Here is a 25,129-nt window from a genome sequence, read left to right as displayed (position 1 = left end):
AACTAAGCACTTGGGAAGTACAAGTTGGCAACATATAGAGACGGTCCCTACCCAACAGCGGGCTCACAGTCTAGAATGGGGAGACAGACACCAAAGCAAAGCATATTAACAAAATGAAATATATAGAATAGTAAATTTGTACAGTAAAATAGAGTAATAAATATGTACAAACATATGTACAGGTGCTGTGGGGAGGGGAAGGAGGTAAGGCGTGGGGATGGGGAGGGGGAGGAGGGGGAGAGGAAGCAGGGGGAGAGGAAGGAGGGGGATCAGTTTGGGAAGGCCTCCTGGAGGAGGTGAGCTCTCAGTAGGGCTTTGAAGGGAGGAAGAGAGCTAACTTGACAGAAGTGCCGAGGGAGGGCATTCCAGGCCAGAGGGAGGATGTGGGCCGGGGGTCGACGGCAGGACAGACAAAGAACGAGGCACAGTGAGGAGGTTAGCGAATGCAATCTGAAGTAACCTGGGAGGGTTTGGGTTCTAAACATGGCCGTGCCACTTGTATGCTTTGGGAACTTGGGCAAGTCATTTCTCTGTGTCTCAGTTACCTCATTTATAAAATGGGGATTAGGTCTGTGAGCCCCATGTGGGGCATGTACTGTATCCAACCTGATTAGCTTGTACTTACCCCAGCACATATTACAGTGCCTGTAAATACTGTGATTTATTTATTCATTTATTTATTTATCTATTTATTTGTTTATATTAATGTCTGTCCCCACCTCTGGAACGGTGAGCTTGTTGTGGGACAAGAATGTGTCTGTTGTTATATTGTATTCTCCCAAGTGCTTAGTTTAGTATAGCACTTTACACAAAGTAAGCACTCAATAAATACAATTGAATGAATGAATGAATGCCTGGCATACAGTAAGCATCTAACAAATACCATTAAAAAATAAAACATTACAAAACAAAAGAAAAAAACAAACTCTGCAGCTTCTTACCTCTTTTGACCAAGACATAGTGGAGCATATGGGATGTGGTGTCAGCCAGTCAGTAAATCATATTATCAAGTGCTTACAAGTGTGTAGAGCTCTATACTAAGTGCTTGGGAGAGTACAATATAACAATATGAGACATATTCCCTGCCTACAATAATCCTACAGTCTAGAGGGATAGACAGACATTAATGTAAATAAAATTACAAATGTGTATGTAAATTCTGTGGGGCTGGGAAGGAGGATGAATAAAGAAGGGAGCAAGTCAAGGCACTGCAAAATGTAGTGGAAGACGAAAGGAGGGCTTAGTCAGGGAAGGCGCTTTGGAGGAGATGTACTTTCAATGAGACTTCAAAGAAGGAGAGTGTAATTGCCCATTGGATATGAAGAGGAAAGATATTCCAGGCCTGGGGTGAGATGTGGGCGAGAGATCGAAGGAGAGATAGACGAGATCGAGGTACAGTGAGGAGGTTGGCATTAGTAATAGGAAAATGAAGTCTTCAGGAAGATCCTAAATGAGCTGGAGCCTTGTGTGTTTTGAAAGGCCACTTGAATGGACACCATCTCTACTGCTGACTGATTCCCATTCTTAAGTGGATGTTATCTACATAGACCTTCAGTGGAGATGAGCTGGCATTTGCGGATAATTTTTTTCATCCATGCATTCTGCCAGAATTAATGTATTAATTTTGGCTAAATCCATGAAAAGCCCTTGAAATATTGTGTGAAATATTCCTTCTTCACAAAATGTGATCACTGGAGGCCAGGAGTTGGGTACGTTTGGCAATGGAACACAAAGCATCCAGGAATAGAACTCATGAATCTGGACAAAACTGTCCATCTGAAAGACTCTTGCCAATCAGGCAAACAGGGAGGCAAGGTTGGAGTGCAAGCCCAACTTTTGCCTGAATTTAAAGAGATATCTGTTAAACTGTGAACAAAATAGGACATTCAGTAAAACCAAGTGGACTTACCATACATAATAAGACCGATTGTTAAATAAACCTGGAATGGATTAATTTTAATAGGACCTGTGCTCTCTCTCTTCCGTACATTCAACTCCCTTCTCAGGCCCCCGGTTCCTCCCCCTCCTCCTTCCCTCACCCCCAACGATCTGGCCTCCTACTTCATTAACAAAATTAAATCCATCAGGTCCGACCTCCCCAAAGTCTCTTCCCCCCTTTCTCCAACCCCCCGGCTCTCAACACTCTCTGCTACTCTCCCATCCTTCCCAGCGGTATCCTCAGAGGAACTCTCCTCCCTCCTCTCAAGTGCTACTCCGGCCACCTGTGCTTCTGACCCCATTCCCTCTCATCTTATGAAATCTCTCACTCCATCCCTTCTCCCCTCCTTAACTTCCATCTTCAACCGCTCACTCTTCACTGGTTCCTTCCCCTCTGCCTTCAAACATGCCCATGTCTCTCCCATCCTAAAAAAACCCTCTCTTGACCCCACCTTACCTTCTAGTTATCGTCCCATATCCCTCCTACCATTCCTTTCCAAACTCCTTGAACGAGTTGTCTACACGCGCTGCCTAGAATTCCTCAACAACAACTCTCTCCTCGACCCCCTCCAGTCTGGCTTCCGTCCCCTTTATTCCACGGAAACTGCGCTCTCAAAGGTCACCAATGACCTCCTGCTTGCCAAATCCAACGGCTCATACTCTGTCCTAATCCTCCTCGACCTCTCAGCTGCCTTTGACACTGTGGACCACCCCCTTCTCCTCAACACGTTATCTGACCTTGGCTTCACAGACTCCGTCCTCTCCTGGTTCTCCTCTTATCTCTCCGGTCGTTCATTCTCAGTCTCTTTTGCAGGCTCCTCCTCCCCCTCCCATCCTCTTACTGTGGGGGTTCCCCAAGGTTCAGTGCTTGGTCCCCTTCTGTTCTCAATCTACACTCACTCCCTTGGTGACCTCATTCGCTCCCACGGCTTCAACTATCATCTCTACGCTGATGACACCCAGATCTACATCTCTGCCCCTGCTCTCTCCCCCTCCCTCCAGGCTCGCATCTCCTCCTGCCTTCAGGACATCTCCATCTGGATGTCCGCCCGCCACCTAAAGCTCAACATGTCGAAGACTGAGCTCTTTGTCTTCCCTCCCAAACCTTGTCCTCTCCCTGACTTTCCCATCTCTGTTGACGGCACTACCATCCTTCCCGTCTCACAAGCCCACAACCTTGGTGTCATCCTCGACTCCGCTCTCTCATTCACCCCTCACATCCAAGCCGTCACCAAAACCTGCCGGTCTCAGCTCCGCAACTTTGCCAAGATCCGCCCTTTCCTCTCCATCCCAACCGCTACCCTGCTAATTCAAGCTCTCATCCTATCCCGTCTGGACTACTGCACTAGCCTTCTCTCTGATCTCCCATCCTCGTGTCTCTCTCCACTTCAATCCATACTTCATTCTGCTGCCCGGATTATCTTTGTCCAGAAACGCTCTGGACATATTACTCACCTCCTCAAAAACCTCCAATGGCTACCGATCAATCTGCGCATCAAGCAGAAACTCCTCACCCTGGGCTTCAAGGCTCTCCATCACCTCGCCCCCTCCTACCTCACCTCCCTTCTCTCCTTCTACTGCCCAACCCGCACCCTCCGCTCCTCCACCACTAATCTCCTCACTGTACCTCGCTCTCGCCTGTCCCGCCATCGACCCCCGGCCCACGTCATCCCCCGGGCCTGGAATGCCCTCCCTCTGCCCATCCGCCAAGCTAGCTCTCTTCCTCCCTTCAAGGCCCTGCTGAGAGCTCACCTCCTCCAGGAGGCCTTCCCAGACTTAGCCCCTTCTTTCCTCTCCCCCTCGTCCCCCTCTCCATCCCCCTGTCTTACCTCCTTCCCTTCCCCACAGCACCTGTATATATGTATATATGGTTGTACATATTTATTACTCTATTTATTTATTTATTTATTTTGCTTGTACATTTCTATCCTACTTATTTTATTTTGTTGGTATGTTTGGTTCTGTTCTCTGTCCCCCCTTTTAGACTGTGAGCCCACTGTTGGGTCGGGATTGTCTCTATGTGATGCCAATTTGTACTTATCTTTGTTTTTGTTTTCGGGACTGATAATTTTGCTTCCTGTTGTCAAGATATAACACTGGATATTTTCCTAAGGGAGCATTCTATTTTTCAGCTTCAACTCCTTTGTCCCTTAAATTGTACACCTGTTGTGGGCAGTGAATTTGGTTACCAATTCTGTTATATTTTACACTACCGAGCACTTAGTACAAGGCTCTGCTCAGAGGAAGTACTCAATAAATACCACTGATTGATTTCTGTCTATTAACAACGTTACCAACCTAAAGTGCCCACTGATGCTATCTCCACTTGACAAATGTGTGAAATAAAGGATACAAGAGTCAGACAAGCACATGAACAATCTTTTTTCATTCATTCATTCTATCGTATATATTGAGCGCTTACTGTATGTCCAGCACTGTACTAAGCACCTGGGAAGTACAAGTTGGCTACAGGTAGAGACGGTCCCTACCCAACAACGGGCTCACAGTTTAGAAGAGGGAGACAGACAACAAAACAAAACATGTGGACAGGTGTCAAGTCGTCAGAATAAATAGAATTAAAGCTAAATGTGCATCATTAACAAAATAAATAGAATAGTAAATGTGCACAAGTAAAATAGAGTAATAAATCTGTATAAATATATACAGGTGTTGTGGGGAGGGGAAGGAGGTAGGGCGGGGGGTTGATGGGGAGAAGGAGAGGAAAACGGGGTCTCACTCTGGGAAGGCCTCTTGGAGGAGGTGAGCTCTCAGTAGGGCTTTGAAGGGAGGAAGAGAGCTAGTTTGGCGGATGTGTGGAGGGAGGGCATTCCAGGCCAGGGGGAGGACGTGGGCCGGGGGTCGACAGCGGGACAGGCGAGAACGAAGTACAGTGAGGAAACTAGTGGCAGAGGAGCGGCGGATGTGGGCTGTGCTGTAGAAGGAGAGAAGGGAGGTGAGGTAGGAGGGGGCGAGGTGATGGAGAGGCTTGAAGCAGAGAGTGAGGAGTTTTTGCTTGATGCGTAGGTTGACTGGCAGACACTGGAGATTTTTGACGAGGGGAGTAACATGCCCAGAGCGTTTCTGCACAAAGATGATCCGCGCAGCAGCGTGAAGTATAGACTGAAGTGGGGAGAGACAGGACGTTTGGAGAGGAGGCTGATGCAGTAATCCAGTCGGGATAAAATGAGAGACTGAACCAGCAAGGTAGCAGTTTGAATGGAGAGGAAAGGGCGGATCTTGGTGATGTTGCGGAGGTAAGACTGGCAGGTTTTGGTGACGGATTGGATATGAGGGGTGAACGAGAGAGCAGAGTCGAGGATGACACCAAGGTTGTGGGCCTGTGAGACGGGAACGATGGTAGTGCCGTCTACAGTGATGGGAAAGTCAGGGAGAGGGCAGGGTTTGGGAGGTAAGATAAGGAGTTCAGTCTTGGACATATTGAGTTTTAGATGGCGGGCAGACATCCAGATGGAGATGTCTTGAAGGCAGGAGGAGACACGAGACTGAAGGGAGGGAGAGAGAGCATGGGCAGAGATGTAGATTTGGGTGTCATCAGCGTAGAGATGACAGTTGAAGCCGTGGGAGCAAATGAGTTCACCAAGGGAGTGAGTGTAGATAGAGAACAGAAGGGGACCAAGAACTGACCCTTGAGGAATTCCTACAGTAAGGGGATGGGAGGAGGAGGAGGAGCCCGCAAAACAGACTGAGAATGAATGGCCAGAGAGATAAGAGGAGAACCAGGAGAGGACAGAGTCTGTGAAGCCAAGGTTGGATAGCTTGTTGAGGAGAAGGGGGTGGTCCACAGTGTCGCAGTCAGCTGAGAGGTCGAGGAGGATTAGCATAAATTAGGAGCCGTTGGATTTGGCAAGGAGGAGGTCATTAGTGACCTTTGAGAGGGCAGTTTCTGTGGAGTGTAGGGGACGGAAGCCAGATTGGGCGGGGGGGGCGGGGGTCAAGGAGAGAGTTGGCTTTGAGGAATTCGAGGCAGCGGGTGTAGACGACTCGTTCTAGGAGTCTCTTTCGCTTGAAATACACAAACAAATGAGCCTGAAAATTTCCCCCAAAAATTATCTGAACGATTTTCTCAGCTATCTTCTCCAAATCACCAGGGAACATTTGGTTCAGCGCTTAGAACAGTGCTTTGCACATAGTAAGCGCTTAATAAATGCCATTATTATTATTATTATTATTATTATTATTATTATTTGGTTGTAAGGTTCTAGTGACTGGCAATTTGACGATGGTTATAAGAGGAACGGAAATGATTTCTGTTTTGGGATCAAAATCCAGTGAAAATTTGTTTTTCCTTCCATGTATCAATACTCATTTTTCTAAAGCAAAATTCAGTTTGGCATCATCCTGGGCAAACCTTCTGCAAGGAGAGAATGGTCATATTCTCATGAGGCTGATTAGACAAAACGTTATAAGGTTACTGAATATCTGTACAATCCAGCTTAAATGTGAGAGGAGAAACAGTGTACCTAATGAATCGGCTTCAGAGCAGATCTAGAGCAAGGATGGACAAATCGAGTCAGGCAGAGACGTTTGTCACATTCTGGGCAAAATACATTCTTTTGACTGACCTAAAGAAGTCACTACATTTTTAATGCACTTTGAAGTCCTTCTTCATAAAAGATCCAGATGTTCTGAGAGGAGGATCTTGAGCTAATATTGTAGAGAAAGATGGGCAACCAAAGGAAATTGGACAAAAATTCATTGCTGCTCTAAATCTGGACTTTATTCCAAGGAAAGAGGTCTCAGGTCAGGTTTGGGTTTATCCAGAAGCCATTTTGGATCTTATGAAATCTCAGACCTGGTGCTTTTCTAATTTCTAGGATTTTATATCTTTGGCAGTGGTAAGGAAACAAAGCTGGGCAACATGGTTGTGGCTGGAACGGAGTGGCCACCCAGTTCCTTTCACTTAACTGTGTTAGGCTTGTGTCTGTTCTACCTCAAGGGGAATGTAACTGGAGCAAGCCATTGCTAGAGTTGGGTGAACAGGTTACAGAGGAAGAAATCCACATCTACGAAGGTACAGAAAGTGAATGTTTGGATGGGTCTTTAATCACTCCTCTAAAGCAAAACAGTCACACTTTGTTTTCACCTAGGAGAAATCAGGATACTGTAAATTGATCAATTTACTGAGCATTTACTGTGTGCATAGTTCTGTACTAAGCACTTGGGAGAGTACAATCGAATTAGTAGGCATGGTCCTTGCCCTTAAGGAGCTTGCATTTTAGAAGGGGAAACAGATACTGAAATAATACTGAAATAGTACTCAGATACTGAAATACTGAAATAGTACTCACTCACGTGGTGAACTCATTCTCTCCCATGGCTCAAATTTTCTACTGGATCCCCTCCAATTTTGCTTCCGTCCCCTACACTCCACCAAAACTGCCCTATAAAAGGTCACCAATGACCTCCTTGTGGACAAATCCAATGGTCCCTACTCTATCCTAATCCTCCTTGACCTCTCAGCCCACTTTGACACTATGGACCACCCCCTTCTCCTCAACACGCTATCCACCCTAGGCTTCACAGACTCTGTCCTCTCCTGGTTCTCCTCTTATCTCCCTGGACGTTCATTCTCAATCTCCTTCGTGGGCTCCTCCTCTGTTTTGAAAGCCAACATTTCATGCATTACCTTTTGAAAATTTTTTCTTGCTCTTAGTCAGAGAAAGGAAAGCTTATTGTTTTGACCCGAGCTCGTTACCTGAATGCGAATTCACTGATGTAGCAAGGACGCTGCACTAGGTTCTGGCTTTTATCTGGTTTTTATTTGCCCTCTAATTCCAATTCAGCCACTGAGTTGCTATTATACCTCACTAAACCTCATTTTCCCCTTTGTAAAATGCAGAAGCTAAAGAGTTCCATCTAATAACACAGTGTTTGCAGGGAAGAAATGAGATAATAGAAACCTTTGAAGTCCTACAAAGAGCAGCTCCGCTTGTATCCAAGACTTCCTCATTTGTAATTGTCATTATATTTGCAGGTAAACAGGCTCTCACTTCGGAGCTGACCTCCTCCACAGGAAGAAATGGAATACAAAAGCCACGTGACTGAATTCATTCTCCTGGGACTATCCCAGAATCCTGAGGTGTGGAAAGTGTTATTTGTGTTTTTTTCATCATCTACATGTTGACTACAGTGGAGAACATGCTCATTGTCGTAACGGTAATCGCTAGCCAGAATCTATGCACCACCATGTACTTCTTTCTAGCCTACTTGTCCTTGATGAATACCTTTTACTCTACTGTCATGGCCCCCAAGATGATCGTAGATTTACTCTATGAGAAGAAAACCATCTCCTTTAAAGGCTATATGACCCAGCTCTTTGTGGAACAATTTTTGGAGGTGCAAAGGTCTTTGTTCTGGTGGTTATGGCCTATGACTGCTAGGTGGCAATTTGTAAACCTCTGTATTATATAACAAACATGAATCGGTTGGCTTGTGGACTGGTGGTGGGATTTGCCTCGGTGGGAGGCTTTCTGCACTCAATGGAGCAACTTCTCTTTATGTTTCAGTTGCCTTTCTGCAGCCCCAATGTCATCGACCACTTTATCTGTGATAAGAACCCTCTGTTAAAACTCGACTGCACCGATACCTACATCAACGGCCTAACAGTGGCTGGCAATGGTAAGGTCATCTGTGTGATCATCTTTCTGTTGCTACTTCTCTCCTACGTGGTTATCCTGAGCTCCCTGAAGTCCCTCAGTTTGGAAAAGAGGCACAAAGCCCTCTCGACCTGCAGCTCCCACATCACTGTGGTTGTTGTATTCTTTGTTCCCTACATTTTCATGTACGTGAGGCCTGTGTGCACCTTCCCCATAGAAAAATCAGTGACCACATTCTTTACTATTATCACCCCCGTGATGAATCCCTTAATCTACACTCTGAAAAATGCAGAGGTAAAAAATGTTGTGAGGAAGCTCTGGAGGAGGAAAGCCTTTTTAAATTGACATAATAATAATATTACTAATAATAGTATTTGTCAAGTGCTTACTATTTGTAAGGCACTGTACTAGGCTCTGAGGTGAATACAAGCAAATCGGCTTGTTAAGAACTCATAGTGAAAATAAATTTATTCATATGGAGGACGAAAATAGCAACAGAATCATACATTCAATCGTATTTATTGAACGCTTACTTTGTGCAGAGCACTGTACTTAAGTACTAGGGAAGTACAATTCAGCACAAAATAGAGGCAATTCCTGACCACAATGAGCTAACAGTCTAGAATGGAGAGACAGACATCAAAACTAGTAAACAGGCATCGGTAGCATCATTAAAAATAATTAGAAGTATGAATATATACACATCAATAATAAAAAAATAAATAGAATTATAATTATAAATATGTACATATAAACACAAATGCTGTGGGTCACAGAAGAATGTAGAGGAAAGCAAGTAAGTTGGGGCGATGGGGAGGCAGAGGAAGAGGGGGGCTTAGTCTGGGAAAGCCTCTTCTAATGCCTATTCTGTGTTCAAAGGACACCTGAGAAAAGAGCAGATGTTTCTGAATTTGTAGCAATTTCTTACGTTCAGGCATCTCACCACCTGTTCCTGTTCCTAGATTTGGTTTGCAAGTCACAGAACAGGTTTCTGAAAGCTTTATTCCTGTCTGAGTTCTCAGATGCTCCAAGGTGTCGCCAGGGCCATCGATGTCTCACAGCAAGCTGAACATAGCTCTTTCATTCCTGGGTCATTTGCATCACACCACTCTAGATGATTTCTCTTGGCCTTGTCCAAGGTCTAAACAGTTGCCTGCAACAGCTTCACCGAGTTATTTCCATTATGTTTGTTGCTGTTTATGGTTTGATTTATTTTTTCAGCACGGTTCCTAGCAGGATTCCCAGCTAGAACCTGCTAGAGTTCCTGGCTGCTACCTTCTTCCTCTTGGAGTTTAGTGGTTTGGAGACCAGTTTTTGCTCAGTGTGAGTGTGGAGCACATGAGTCGATGGTCCATCCAAAGTTCTTCTCAGTACGTGGTGGCTTCTGTGATCTGGACATCTTTGAGATCCCTCTCTTGAACTATAATGGAGAAACTACAAAGTGGCCTACAGAAATCTGGCCAATAATGTGAATTGTTTCTGAATATATCTGAAGAAGAGACATTTTTCTGTGGATTTAAGAATTTTTCTCGCTCTTCATAGACTCAGAAGAGTGGAAAGGACCTCAGGGAGTTCAACGTGGGCAAGTCACTTCTAGATGCCTCAGTTTCTGCAACTGGAGAATCAATATCTGTTCTCCCTCCTGCTTTTACTGACAGCCCCATATGGGATAAAAACTGTGTCGACTGATTAACCTGTATCTACAGAAGCACTTAGAATATTTCTTGACACATTCATTAATTCAACTGTACTTATTGAGCACTTTCTTTGTACAAAGCATTGTACTAAGCACTTGGTACAATGAGAGTACAATAGTAAGCACATAGTAAGTATTTAACAAATATCGTAAAAATATAATATTTTCCCCTGCCTATGTACATTATCAACATGCATTGGGGATAATAATAATAATAATAATAATAATAATAATAATAATAATAATGGTATTTATTAAGTGCTTACTATGTGCAAAGCACTGTTTTAAGCTCTGGGGTAAATACAAGGTAATTAGGTTGTAACACGTGGGGCTCACAGTCTTAATCCCCATTTTACAGATGAGGCTGAGGCACAGATAAATTAAGTGACTTGCCCGAAGTCATACAGCTCTCAAATAGCGGAGCTGGGATTAGAACCCACGAACTCTGACTCCCACGCCTGTGCTTTTTCCACTAAGCCATGGGATCTGTGCCTTTCTGGAAAGTACTAGGGACGAATTCTCAGTCAGCACACCATTATGCTGCCTAGTGGCTCTCACTGTCAGGAAATTCTTTTTCAAAAGCAATTCAAATTTCTTAGGATAGCTTTGAGGTCCATTATCTTATTCTTTCCTCAGTGGATATCAAGAACAATTAATCACCAACCTGCATGTAAGAGCCATTCACATATTTGAAGAAACTAATTAACTCACCTTAGGCTTCTACAGTCTGAATAATCCCCAGTACCTTAGCCTTTCCTCATGGGCATTTTCGTTCCTAAACCTATGTCTTTATGCTACTCTTCTCAACTTTTCAAGTTCTCAACATCCCCTTTCAAACGTGGAGACCAAAAGTGTATTTGAATTAATCAACCAATCAATGATATATTTTGAGTGCTTATTGTGTGCAGAGCACTAAGCTCTTGGGAGAGTACAATGCCATAGATTTGGTAGAAGTGTTACCTGACCACAAAGAATTTACAGTCTGAAGGAAGGAGACAGATATTAAAATAAATTATGAATACGTACATAAGTATTGTGGGCTGAGGGTGAGGTGAATATCGTGTGCTTAAAGGGTACAAATCTAGGTGCAAGAGCTAAACAGAAAGGAGAGCTTACAGGGGAAATGAGGGCCTAGTTGGGGAAGACATCTTGAAAGAGTTACAATTTTAACAAGGCTTTGAAGGTGGAGAGACTGGTGGTCTGTCAGATTTTCAGGCCAAGGCAGAGAGAGGATGTGGGAAAGAGGTTAGTGGCTAGAAAGATGAGATCGAGGTACAACGAGAAGGTTAGTATTAGAGGAGCAAAGTGAGTGGACAGGGTTGTAGTAGAAAATCAGTGCTTCTAAGACATATTCACTTGGAAGATCAGCTGCTATCTTGAACTCAACATATCTAAAACTGAACTCATCTTCATTCCCCAATCCACTTGTCCATTCGACTTTTTCATAACAGTTGACAACACTACCATCCTCCCTATCTTTGAAGCCTGCAATCTTGGCAATGTCCTGTCCCATTTCTCTTTCATCTCTCACATTTACTCTGTCAATAACTCCTGGCATTTTTCCTGCTACTACATTTCCCAAATCTGCATCTTCCTTTCATCAAAAATGGCCACCACTCTGGTCCCAACTCTTGACAGATCCTGGCTAGACTGTTGTTTCAGCCTCCTCACCAATCTCCCTCTGTCTGTCCAGGCTCTACCCTTTCTACTTCCCTCTGCTTCCCAGGCCATTTTTCTATACAGTTCTTCACTCCCAATAAATTCTGAGTACTTGTTCGTCTCTACATCTAGCAAAATCTCCTGACTACTTGTGTAAGGCTCTACTCCAGCTCAGGTCTTCTCATAATAATAATAATAATAATTGTGGTATTCATTAAGCACTTACTATGTATGCTTAATGTGCGCTGATGTGCGCTTGGGTGGATTCAAGCACGTAAGATTGGACACAATTCCTTGTCCCACGTGGGTCTCACAGTCTTAATCACAGATGAGGTAACTGAGACACAGAGAAGTTAACAGTTTTGCCCAAGGTCACACAGCAGACAAGTGGCAGAGCAGGATTAGAACCCATGACCCTCTGACTCCTAGGCCTGTGCTCTATCTACTATGTCATACTGCTTATTTATCGAGATTTTTGCTCGGCTACTCCCCAGCCTGAACTTTACATTCCTTCCAAAAGAATCTGGGAAGATGCTGATCGTGAGGGCAACTGAGAGCATTTCTGTGCTTTCAGAAGATAACTAATCGTTTTCATCTCCATTAAGTTTATTTAAATAAAACTCATTTACCTCCCTCTTTCTTGGCTACCTGTTGAATATTGTATATGACTCAGGATATTTTTGGTGTCTTTAAATATTATCAGTATTTATTCTACTTTGCATTCATTGGATGAACTTCAACCACAACTAGTTTATTTTAAAACTAGTCTTCCCAGAAGTCACAAGGGCCAATTTGGGGAAGATAGGTCTGAAAGTATTCTCCTTAATCATGTTAATTTGGTCTAAACCCAAATGGAGCATTCCCATTGATATAAGTTTTATCCAAAAGATTCTACTTGAGGGGTTTCACTGACAAAACAGGATTCTGCTTGACTTCATTCATCCCTTTTTCTATTGGCATCAAGAGGACATGGACTGGGCCATGTCTTCCTTGGGTGAGAAGGAACTTGGTAAATACCCAAAAAAGTGAATCAAGAATCAAGAAACTATAAGTAGAGCACTTATGAACATACCTTTTAAATTTTATATTATAAATTATGCATTTATATTAATGCCTGTCTCCCCAAATAGACTGTAAGCTCACTGTGAGTAGGGAACATTTGGCCAACTCTGTTGTATATTTCTCTTCCAAGTGCTTAGTACAGGTTTCTGCACATATTAAGTGCTCAATAAATGCCATCGTTAATGATGATGATGATTAATAAAGAAGACTACCATATCTTTTGGGAAATTTTGATTAGAAGAAGGCAATGTAGCATTAGACTTCAGACCAAAGTGAAGATTTGCAACTACCATAAAGGCACATCTGTTTCCTTGAGCTCTTCCATCAGGATCCCTTCTTGGAGCAAAATGGATAACAACCAAGGTATCCTGTTTAACTTGTACATACCTCAGCACTTGGAACAGTGCTTGGCATATAGTACGTCAGTGACTTCTTAGCTATATTTGCTAGTAAGCTAAGTAAATTAAGCTCTAGCTAGCAAGTGATTGACAAAAACACAATTAAGGAATTACATCCGAGTCACTGCTGTTTGGTACGTTCCTTGAAGGATCAATGACAATGCTATTTGGCCAAATCCCCCAAGGAAGCTTGTGGATCAAGCTTGTTGTTTAGCTCCTTTATTGTACATACCATGGAAGTACATATGGGAGACATTGTTAAATTGTGTTTCTCCCAAGTGCTTAGTAAGGTGCTCTGCACATAGTAAGTGCTCAATAAATACAAATGAATGAATGAATTACTTTTTCCTCCACTCTCCTTACGCATGGACACGAGAACATTCTTGGACATTTCTGTCCTTTGTGTTTACTTGGCTATCACTGTCAATTGAATATTGATCCTAGCCATATCCTATCAGAGGCTAAGTCATCAGCTGTAAAGCTGTCGGGATTCTGCCATCCGAATTGTGATTCTGTTATGTATTTCTCTAGGCAGTGGAGTTACACACTAGAAAAATGACTGGAGAAATTCCTCTCTCGCTTCCAGAAGCTGTGTGAACTGACTACTTATAATCATCACAATCACAATGGCCTTTGAGTATGAAAGACAACTGTATATATATGGTTAGATGATCATAGATGTGAAAGAGAACAGAAAGAAGGATCATTTACCAGAAAGAGGGAACTTGAACTTTTGTTTCACTGGACTAGTGTCAGAACCTTGCTCAAGTTACTTGTAAAATGGAGGTGACTCATCTCTGCCTCTCAAAAAAGTACCAAGAATAAGTGTCCTGAGCTAATTAAAGCAAGATATTAAAAAACATTCAAATATCTACTTTCATAATAACTGCCTTTTTTAACGGAATTTTCCAAATGACTAAGTTTGCTATTTTGGGTCAATCAATGATATTCATTGAGTGCTTACTCTTTGCAGTTGCACTATACTAAGCTCTTGGGAGAGTACAGTGCAACAGAGTTGGAAGGCACGAACTTCCAGTCTAGAAGATCTGCCCTTCTGCAGGTACTTCTGGGCATGAATTATGCCCGTAAGAGTCCATCATCCTTATCCTTCTCCACCTGAGCCCCAGGCCCCGCCTCCTCTCAGGTTACTGCTTCCACAAAGGGAGAGGCTTTGGCATTCAATGCTTCAGTTCTCCTCCCGGACAAATTAAGGTCTATCTAGCAAGTCATAAAAGGAACAGATTCCGGAGGGACATAAACGTTTCCTCAAACACTTGACCAAAACAAAGCCCAGTGTAGATACACTTTGGCAAATGTTCTTAACAAGGGAGATTAGTCATTCCTCTGAGAGAGTGAAAATTGGTACTTAACTAGGTCTCTGAACTTTGAATAAGGTAAAATATCTGTTGTGAGAAGATGATTAGAGAGCTGATGGTGACAAAAAACAGACTGAGTTAGCCATGCTAGCCTAGTTTTGACTCGAAATGGCAGGGCAAGCTTCCTCCTGTTTTCTGAGGACAGGGAGATGTACCAAGTTCTGATCAGTCCCGCAGGGAACAACTGGGTCCTTAGGTCACCTAGGACACAACATTCTTTGAAGTCAGTGCCTGAATTAAGTGCTGATGTTGACTTTCTAACCTGAAAGTGGACGGGTGCTTTGTATTCTGAAGTTCTGCAGTACCTGAGAGAGTCAAAGCTGGAAAGAAAAGCCAACTCAGACACAGGACATACTCTACTTTCAGAATGCAGCAAACGTAAGATTTGAATATTGGCTTATGTTTGGTTTTTATTTCCAAAAACAACTCACAATTTTTTTCTTTGTCTTAAATAAATGCAATGCAGACACCATCAACTTTGATCTTGTCATCTATTGTTAAAGTGTGAATATTATTAATAACGTCTGAATGAACATACCCAGGGCCAGCTCTAACATACAGTTACCTCATCTATAAAATGTGGATTGAGACTGTAAGCCCCACGTGGGACAGGGACTCTGTCCAAGTCGATTTGCTTGTATCTTCCCCAGTGCTTAGAACAGTGTGTGGCACATAGAAAGCACTGAACACAGTCCCTCTTCCACATGGGGATTGCAGTTTCAGTCCCCATTTTACAAATGAGGTAATTGAGGCCCAGAGAAGTGAAGTGACTTGCCCAAGGTCACACAGCAAACAAGTGGCAGATCCAGGGTTAGAACCCTTGACCTCTGAGTCCCAGGCCTGTTCTCTAGCCACTATGCCATGCTGCTCCTCATCTCACATTTAGCCCCCCAGAACTTAGGCACATATCCATAATTTATTTATCTATTTTAATGTCTGTTTCCCCGAATATACTGTAAGCTCCTTGTGGGCAGGGAACATGTTTACCAACTCTGTTGTATTGTGTTCTCCCAAGCACTTAGTACAATGCTCTGCACATAGTGTACGTGCTCAATTAGTGAGTGATTGATTATTACTTTTACATTCCTAATCTCCCCTTCAACATTCCTCTGTCCCTCTAGTATATCATTCTGATCTGTTCATCCACACATTAATTCGAACCTTCTGAACCTACTAATATTATCCACCAGCATTTCTTCCTGTTACAGTGAACAGTTACAGAGAAGTAGCTTGGCCTGTGGACAGAGCACTGTCCTGGAAGTCAGAGGACCTGGGTTCTAATCCTGCCTCTGCCACATGTCTGCTGTGTGACCTTGGGCAAGTAGCTTCACTTCTCTGGGCCTCAGTCACCTCATCTGTAAAATGGAGATTAAGACTGTGAGCCCCATGTGGGACATGGACTGTGTCCAATCTGGTTAGCTTGTACCTTCCCCCGTGCTCAGTAAAGGGCCTGGAACATGGTAAGTGCTTAAAAAGTACCATTAAACAAAAACAAAATACAGTGAAGGTGAAATGCTCACTAGTGCAGAGTGCAGTGTTTTCTTTTGTTTGGTTTGAACCATCCTCCCAAAGCCTTGAGGTTTGTCACCTTCTCCTCATGTGGTGTTATTCGCTCCCCACTTCTAGACTGTAAACCCGGTGTTAGCAGGGATTGTCTGTATTTATTGCTGAATTATACTTTTCAAATGCTTAGTCCACTGTTCTGCACACAGTAAGTGCTCAATAAATATGACTGAATGAATGAATAAATGAATGACTACCAATTCCAGATTTGCTCTGTCTGCATCCTTCATAAGTTTATTGACTTTAATCACACCACCTCTCAGATTTGAACGTTAATGCTTTAACTCTCTCTTCACAAGGAAGCTTCATCACCTCTCCGATCATCTCTGTTGCTCTTCTCTGGTTCTTCTCAAGCTCCACTTTATCTTTCTTAAGATGGAGTAATCAGATAGAAAGTCAACAGTTACTTTGAGATCTCTTCCCTGAACCATGCTTGATAACTCTGAGTCCATTATCATATAATTGTAATTCGGATTGTTTCTCCTTAGGTGGATCACCTTTTCCTTGCTCACCTGAAATTGCTCTCTCCCTTTTAAAATACATCAACCATTCTATAGACTAGTAAAATATCTGCCACCATCTTCCTCTCCCCTGTTGTAGTAAAAACGAGGCTACGAATATTTCTGACAGAAATACTAGTCTGGTACACCTTTATTTAAACAAACTAGTGTCTTTGGGCACCTGAAAAATGGTTCATTGTCTTTTCAAATATGTATATATCCTCTAGATTGTGAGCTCGTGGTGGAAAGAATATATCTACCAAACTTGTTGTGTTATAATCTCCCAAGTGCTTAGTATTGTGCTTTGCACACAATAAGCACTCAATAAATATGATCTGATTGATTGATGTCCATCTTTTCTTTCTTTTATTTTTCTGTAATTTTCTTTGTGTCTGACCCCCAACTAGGCTATAAGTTCCTTGAGAGTGAAAATTATGTTTTAGAAATCTGCTATACTGCCCCAAGCATTTAGCACAGTAATCTGCACAAAGAAGATGCTCAACAGATACTTTTGATTGATTGATTGATTGATGGACTGTTCTAACTTGATTAGTTTGTATCTATCTCAAAACTTAGTAATCAATCAATCAATCAATCGTATTTATTGAGCGCTTACTATGTGCAGAGCACTGTACTAAGCGCTTGGGGAAGTACAAATGGGCAACACATAGAGACAGTCCCTACCCAACAGTGGGCTCACAGTCTAAAAGGGGGAGACAGAGAACAGAACCAAACATACCAACAGAATAAAATAAATAGGATAGAAATGTACAAGTAAAATAAATATAACAAATAGAGTAATAAATATGTACAACCATATATACATATATGCAGGTACTGTGGGGGAAGGGAAGGAGGTAAAATGGGGGGGATGGAGAGGGGGACGAGGGGGAGAGGAAGGAAGGGGCTAAGTCTGGGGAAGGCCTCCTGGAGGAGGTGAGCTCTCAGCAGGGCCTTGAAGGGAGGAAGAGAGCTAGCTTGGCAGAGGGGCAGAGGGAGGGCATTCCAGGCCCGGGGGGATGACGTGGGCCGGGGGTCGACGGTGGGGACAGGCGAGAATGAGGTACAGTGAGGAGATTAGCGGATGGAGGAGCGGAGGTTGCGGGCTGGGCAGTAGAAGGAGAGAAGGGAGGTGAGGTAGGAGGGGGCGAGGTGATGGAGAGCCTTGAAGCCCAGGGGTGAGGAGTTTCTGCCTGATGCGCAGATTGATTGGTAGCCACTGGAGATTTTTGAGGAGGGGGAGTAATATGCCCAGAGCGTTTCTGGACAAAGATAATCCGGGCAGCAGCATGAAGTATGGATTGAAGTAGAGAGAGACACGAGGATGGGGAGATCAGAGAGAAGGCTGGTGCAGTAGTCCAGACGGGATAGGATGAGAGCTTGAATGAGAAGGGGTAGCAGTTTGGGATGGAGAGGGAAGGGCGGATCTTGGCAATGTTGCGGAGCTGAGACCGGCAGGTTTTGGTGACGGCTTGGATGTGAGGGGTGAATGAGAGAGCGGAGTCGAGGATGACACCAAGGTTGCGGGCTTGTGAGACGGGAAGGATGGTAGTGCCGTCAACAGAGATGGGAAAGTCAGGGAGAGGACAAGGTTTGGGAGGGAAGACAAGGAGCTCAGTCTTCGACATGTTGAGCTTTAGGTGGCGGGCGGACATCCAGATGGAGATGTCCTGAAGGCAGGAGGAGATGCGAGCCTGGAGGGAGGGGGAGAGAGCAGGGGCAGAGATGTAGATCTGGGTGTCATCAGCGTAGAGATGATAGTTGAAGCCGTGGGAGCGAATGAGGTCACCAAGGGAGTGAGTGTAGATTGAGAACAGAAGGGGACCAAGCACTGAACCTTGGGGGAACCCCCACAGTAAGAGGATGGGAGGGGGAGGAGGAGCCTGCAAAAGAAACTGAGAAAGAACGACCGGAGAGATAAGAGGAGAACCAGGAGAGGACGGAGACTGTGAAGCCAAGGTCAGATAGTGTGCTGAGGAGAAGGGGGTGGTCCACAGTGTCAAAGGCAGCTGAGAGGTAGAGGAGGATTAGAACAGAATATGAGCCCTTGGATTTGGCAAGCAGGAGGTCATTGGTGACCTTTGAGAGGGGCAGTTTCCGTGGAATGAAGGGGACGGAAGCCAGACTGGAGGGGGTCGAGGAGAGAGTTGTTGTTGAGGAATTCTAGGCAGCGCATGTAGACAACTCGTTCAAGGGAGTTTGGAAAAGAATGGTAGGAGGGATATGGGGACTATAACTAGAAGGTGAGGTGGGGTCAAGAGAGGGCTTTTTTAGGATGGGAGAGACATGGGGCATGTTTGAAGGCAGAGGGGAAGGAACCAGTGGAGAGTGCGTGGTTGAAGATGGAAGTTAAGGAGGGGGAGAAGGGGATGGAGCGAGAGATTTCATAAGATGAGAGGGAATGGGGTCAGAAGCACAGGTGGCCGGAGTAGCACTTGAGAGGAGGGAGGAGAGTTCCTCTGAGGTTACCGCTGGGAAGGATAGGAGAGTAGCAGAGAGTGTTGAGAGCCGGGGGGATGGAGAAAGGGGGGAAGAGACTTTGGGGAGGTCGGACCTGATGGATTTAATTTTGTTAATGAAGTAGGAGGCCAGATCGTTGGGGGGTGAGGGAAGGAGGAGGGGGAGGAACCGGGGGCCTGAGAAGGGAGTTGAATGTACGGAAGAGCTGGCGGGGGTGATGGGCATGGGTGTCAATAAGGGAGGAGAAATAGTTTTGTCTGCCAGAAGAGAGGGCTGAGTTAAGGCAGGAAAGGATAAACTTGAAGTGAACGAGGTTGGCATGGTGTTTAGACTTTCGCCAGCAGCGTTCGGCAGCTGGAGCATAAGAGCAAAGGAGGCGGACAGTGGCAGTGATCCAGGGCTGTGGGTTAGTGGTGCGAGAGCGGCGAAGGGAAAGGGGAGCGAGTGAGTCTAGCTGAGTAGAAAGGGTAGAGTTGAGAGCAGTAATCTGATCATCAAGACTGGGTAGAGAGGAGGAGGGCGGCGAGGTGGGGTGTGAGGGCGCTCTGAAAGATGGGTGGGGTCCAGAGAGTGGAGATCTCTGTGAGGGAGTAATACGGATTTACAGGGGAAAGGAGTGTGAGTGAGGAGGCAGGTGAGAAGATTATGATCAGAGAGAGGGATTACAGAGTTGGTGAGGCTGAACACAGTGCAGCGGTAGGAGATGATGAGGTCGAGGGTATGACCAAGTTCGTGAGTGGGCGAGGTGGGGTGGAGGAAGAGGTTGGCAGCCTCAAGGAGAGATAGAAGGTGGGCGGCAGAGGAGTCGTTAGGGATATCCATGTGGATATTGAAGTCACCGAGGATCAGAGTGGGCATGGAGAAGGAGAGAAGGAAGGTGAGGAAGGGGTCAAAGTCGTTAAAGAAGTTGGAAGTGGGGCCGGGAGGGCAGTAGATGATGGCTACAAGAATCTGGAGGGGGTGGCAGAGGCGAATAATGTGGGCTTCAAAGGAAGGGAAGGAAAGGGAAGGGGAAGGAGGGATAGTGCGAAAGCGACATTGGGGGGCGAGAAGGAAACCGACACCTCCTCCTTTTCCGGTGAGTCTGGGGGAGTGGGAAAAGAAGAGGCCTGCACTGCAGAGAGCAGCAGAAGAGACTGTGTCGTCCGGCGACAGCCATGTTTCAGTTAGGGCGAGGAGGAGTAGAGAACTGGAAAGGAAAAGGTCCAGGATGAAAGGGGTCTTACTTAAAACGGAGCGGGGGTTCCAGAGGCCACACTTGGCAGCAGCTGTCGAGGGTGGGGAGGGAGGGGGAAGGGTGCGAGGGGTGGGGAGGGTTTGGATTGGGATGAGTTGGCGGGGGCCTGGGCGGGGAGAGTGGGACGGGGGGTGGCGATGGGAAAGGAGAACTGGGATGGGGTGGGGGGCGGGGGAGAAGGGGAGGGAAGGGGCCGGGAAGGAGAAGCGGAGGACCTGCGCTGGTACAGAGGAATCCTTGGTAGGGGGGTGAGGGGGAGTGGTCTTGGTGGGTGAGAGGGAGGGAAACAGCTGGGTGGGAGAGGGAAGGGGAAGGTGAGGAATGGGAATGGCAGTTGGGAGCAAGGGAACTGAAAGTTCATGGTGAGGTCAGCAGGGCGAGTGACAGTACCGCGGGGGGGTTAACAATTGAGATGCAGAAGCAATTAAACAGTAGCAATGATAAAAGTAGGTGATGGCATCACAGGGTGTAGTTAAGCAATCAATATGCTATGGCAATAATAGAATTGGCAGATAATGATGCCACAGAGAGCAGATACAAACTATTAAGAGCTGGAGTAGGGTGGGCCAGTTAAGGGCGGTCAGGGAGCAGAGATACCTGGGGAGGGGAGCGAACAGTCAACTAGCATGGGAGGGCTGAGTAGGTGTGAATGAGGTTTTCGTTAATGTAACATGGTGCTAACATGGTGCTAACAAGGTGCTAACAAGGGCTTTTTACCTGGGGGGCCGGGGGAGAGGTCAGTCAGGACCGGACCAGGAAGGGGGGGGGATGAGGGGCACTTTACGGAAGGGCCTCCTAAGTGGGGGGGGTGGAAGCAGGGGGGGGGGCGTCCGTGGGGGCGCTGAGATGGCGGGTGGGTGGGCGGCCGGGCCTCTCGGGAACGGAGTCCCGGGCGTCAATGGCGGCGCTCTGAGGAGAGGAACCTTCCGGGAGCAGCAAGGCCGCGCGGTGTGATGGCGGGCCTCTCGGGAACGGAGTCCCGGGCGTCTACGGCGGTGCTCTGAGGAGAGGATCCTTCCGGGAGCGGCAAGGCCTCGCGGTGTGATGGCGGGCGGACCTCTCGGGAACGGAGTCCCGGGCGTCCCACAGCCCAGTCCATTGATCTCTTCCCACTGTATCTTCCTCACGTCTGGGTCAGGAAGCAGGCCTGCCCCACACCCTGGGCTGGGGCACAGAACTCCACCCATCTGCAGGATGCACTCCTCAGCACCATACCGCTGGTAACGGGAGTACCACGCAGGGAAGAGAATAGCCGAGCACAGGGTCATGGAGAAACTGGTGATCATTCAGTCTTGTCACGCAGTACAAGTGGAAACAGTCCAGGGAAATGACATGATGGTACATACACTGGAAAACCAGCACAGGACTCGGATTATTCGAGCTCGGTGGAGTCAGCTGTTCTCACCCACGGAGGTTGTTCCTACCCAGCACTCGCTGGTGCTTAGTACAGTGCTTAGTACTTAGTACTTAGTACTAAGTACTTAGTACTTAGTACAGTACTTAGTACTTAGTGCTTAGTACAGCACTCACGAACATAGTAAGTACTTAACAAGTTCTATAAAAAAGGATCCGGTTTGTGTGAAGTGGTATTGGAATGCACATTTTTTTTTATATTTGTGGTACTTCCTTGTTAGATGGAAAACTCTTCAAGGACAGGAAGTGAGCTTTCTCCTCCCTTGTCTTCTGAACAGAGCTGGTGCTTAGATACTCAATCAGTGCTGCTATGTGACTGTGCAACTGGAAAAGTTGAAACCTGGAGGCCCCTTTTAGCCTAATTATTTTGGAAATCTGTCAAAACTTCAACAATAGAGAACCTTCAAATGTCTTCTTATTTGGTCAGTATGATTCCAATATGGATTAGATTTTTATTCTCTTTCTAGATAAACCAACTCTTACCCATGTCCGTCATGGAAAACATGGAGAAAAAAATGTGACCGAATTCATCCCCCCGGGTTTTACCAAAAGTCCGGACAGTCAGAGAACATTCTTTGTCATTTTTCTCTTATCCTATCTTGTCACCGTCATGGGTAATCTGGTCATCATCACAACCATAAAGGCCAGTCAAACTCTGGGCACCCCCATGTACTTTTTTCTGGCCTATTTGTCCTTCATAGATACCTGCTATGCATCCTTTGTGGCTCCCAACATGATTATAGATTTGCTGCAGGAGAAGAAAACTATCTCCTTCAGTGGCTACATTTCACAGCTCTTTGCAGGTCATCTGTTTGCCAGTACCGAGATCATCCTCCTCATGGCAATGGACTTTAACCACTACATGGTCATCTGTAAGCCCCTGCACTACACAACCATCATGAGTCAGCACGTGTGCGGCCTGTGGATGTGGGTGGTCTGGACAGGAGGTTTCCTTCATACAACCATCCAGATCCTCTTCATGGTCCAGTTGCCATTCTATGGCCCTAACGTGATTGATCACTTCATCTGTGACTTGCTCCCTTAATTTAAGTTTGCTTGCACCAAGACCCAGGTCTGCCGCCTGATAGTCGTGGCCAACAGTGGTGTGATGTGTACCTTAAGTTTTCTCCTGCTGGTCTTTTCTTACGTCATCATCTGGCACTCCCTGAGGACTCACATTTCTGCAAGGAGATGGAAATTCCCCTCTACCTGTGTCTCCCACATTGTCATAGTCGTTTTGTTCTTCTTTCCATGTATTTTCATGTACATAAGGCCCATGTGCACTCTCCCTTTGATCATGTCGGTGGCCATGTTTTACACTATCGTCACCCCCATGTTGAACCTCATCATCTACATCATAAGAAATGTGGAGGTGAAAAGTGTCATGAAGAATCTGTGGAGCAGGAAAGCAAATTGAATTATTTCATTTATGCAAGCGGTTAGGTGACAAGAGGGTTGACCTGTGAGACTGAGAAGGGACAGGAATTGTTCAATGATTCCAGATCATCTGGGGCATGAACATAAAAGTCTGGGCTCATTCTGGGCACAGATACAGAGGGAAGAATCTCTGAATGGAGGCAGGGTTGTCTTGCCACAAGCCACTTATCTCGTCTCCTTTTGGTGTAGTTAGGAATACTATCATGACAACGGTCACTTCTTGGGGCCCAGTTCATGTCCTCCCTTCTCCTCCACCCCCAAGATGCCCCCAAGCTTCTAGCTAGGGCCAGCAGATTGGAAGCTGGAACAGTAATGTTTAGTCCTTATAAGGAGGGTTGGCCATGCACTCCCTTTCATAATGGGACCACACTGAAGACTCCTTTAACACTATCAAAGTGTTATTGGCAAGACATGTAGGCTCAAACCTCTGTAAGATGGAAACAGACCATCCTGTGCCCCATAGTTTAAGGAACTCAGTAATAATGATATTGGTATTTTGTTGAGCGCTTACTATATGCCAAGCACTATACAAAACACTGGAGGTGGTACAAGATCATCAGCGTGGATACAGTATAGTGCCAGTTAACTCGCTTTGTCCTGATCTTGTCTATCTCACCTCCATCCCCTTTCTCACATTCTCCCGTACTCCCCCCCCAACAACCAGTTTGGAATTCCCTCCCTCCTCCAAATTTGCCAGACTATCACTCTCTTCACCTTCAAAGCATTATTAAGGTCACATTTCCTCCAAGTGGCCATCTCTTTTTAAGCCCTCTTTTCCCCGACTCGCTCTCCCTTCTGCATTGTCTAAGCATTTGGATCTGAGACCTTTGGGCATTTGATATTCACCTCACTCCCAGCCCCAAAACATTATATACGTGTCTATAAATTATAGGTAATAAATGATTTATTTACATTAATGTCTCACTCCCTCTCATAGACTGTATGCTTGTTATGGGCAGATACTGTGTCTACTATGTCTATTTTGTCTGAAGTATTGTACTTTCCCAAGCACTTAGAACAGTAAGCACTCAATAAATACTACTGATGATGATGATTATTATTATGATTATGATGATGCTGGGACAGGAAAGACTCACACATTGGCAGCAATTCTTCCACAAATTTTAGAATGTTGGGAAGGCTATGGAGGTTACTATGGTTGTGACTGTTGGTTTCTGACCCATGAGGAGCCGGTAGCTCTGCTTCTCTAGGTACAGTACATGTTACTCTTGGGAAACTCCATGTGGGGTTGCGGTGATGGGCTGGAAAATTCAGGAAAACAGATCAATAACAACTATCCCTTATGCTGACTTAACCAGATCACGCAGTTTCTGAATTTTCTCAATTGTCTCAATGTTTTAACCACAAAGACTAGGACCCTATTACGAGAGAACTTAGAATATAATTTGGACATGATCACGAATACATTGGAAATATTTAGCTGTTAGGATTAAAACATTCAATCTTATACCATGAAAAAAGCTAGCGCCCCCTGTGCATCACACAGTGAGCTTTGCATTCATTCATTCATTCAATCGTATTTATTGAGCGCTTACTGTGTGCAGAACACTGTACTAAGTGCTTGGGAAGTACAAGTTGGCAACATATAGAGATGGTCCCTTCCTAACAATGGGCTCACAGTCTAGAAGGGGGAGACAGACAACAAAACAAAACCTGTGGACAGATGTCAAGTCGTCAGAACAAATAAAATTAAAGCTCGATGCACATCATTAACAAAATAAATAGAATAATAAATGTGTACAAGTAAAATAG

General features: G+C 45.2%; 2 pseudogenes; both read left to right on the top strand.

Moving 5' to 3' along the window:
* Window positions 1–7,978: 7,978 nt before the first annotated feature.
* Window positions 7,979–8,900, top strand: LOC119921223 (annotated as a pseudogene).
* Window positions 8,901–21,772: 12,872 nt separating this feature from the next.
* On the top strand, window positions 21,773–23,336 carry LOC119921424 (annotated as a pseudogene).
* Window positions 23,337–25,129: the final 1,793 nt, after the last annotated feature.

The sequence above is a fragment of the Tachyglossus aculeatus genome (genome assembly GCF_015852505.1).
Source record: "Tachyglossus aculeatus isolate mTacAcu1 chromosome 12 unlocalized genomic scaffold, mTacAcu1.pri SUPER_6_unloc_2, whole genome shotgun sequence".
In the NCBI taxonomy this organism is placed as follows: Eukaryota; Metazoa; Chordata; class Mammalia; order Monotremata; family Tachyglossidae; genus Tachyglossus; species Tachyglossus aculeatus.
This window is presented reverse-complemented; position numbering and strand designations above follow the sequence as displayed.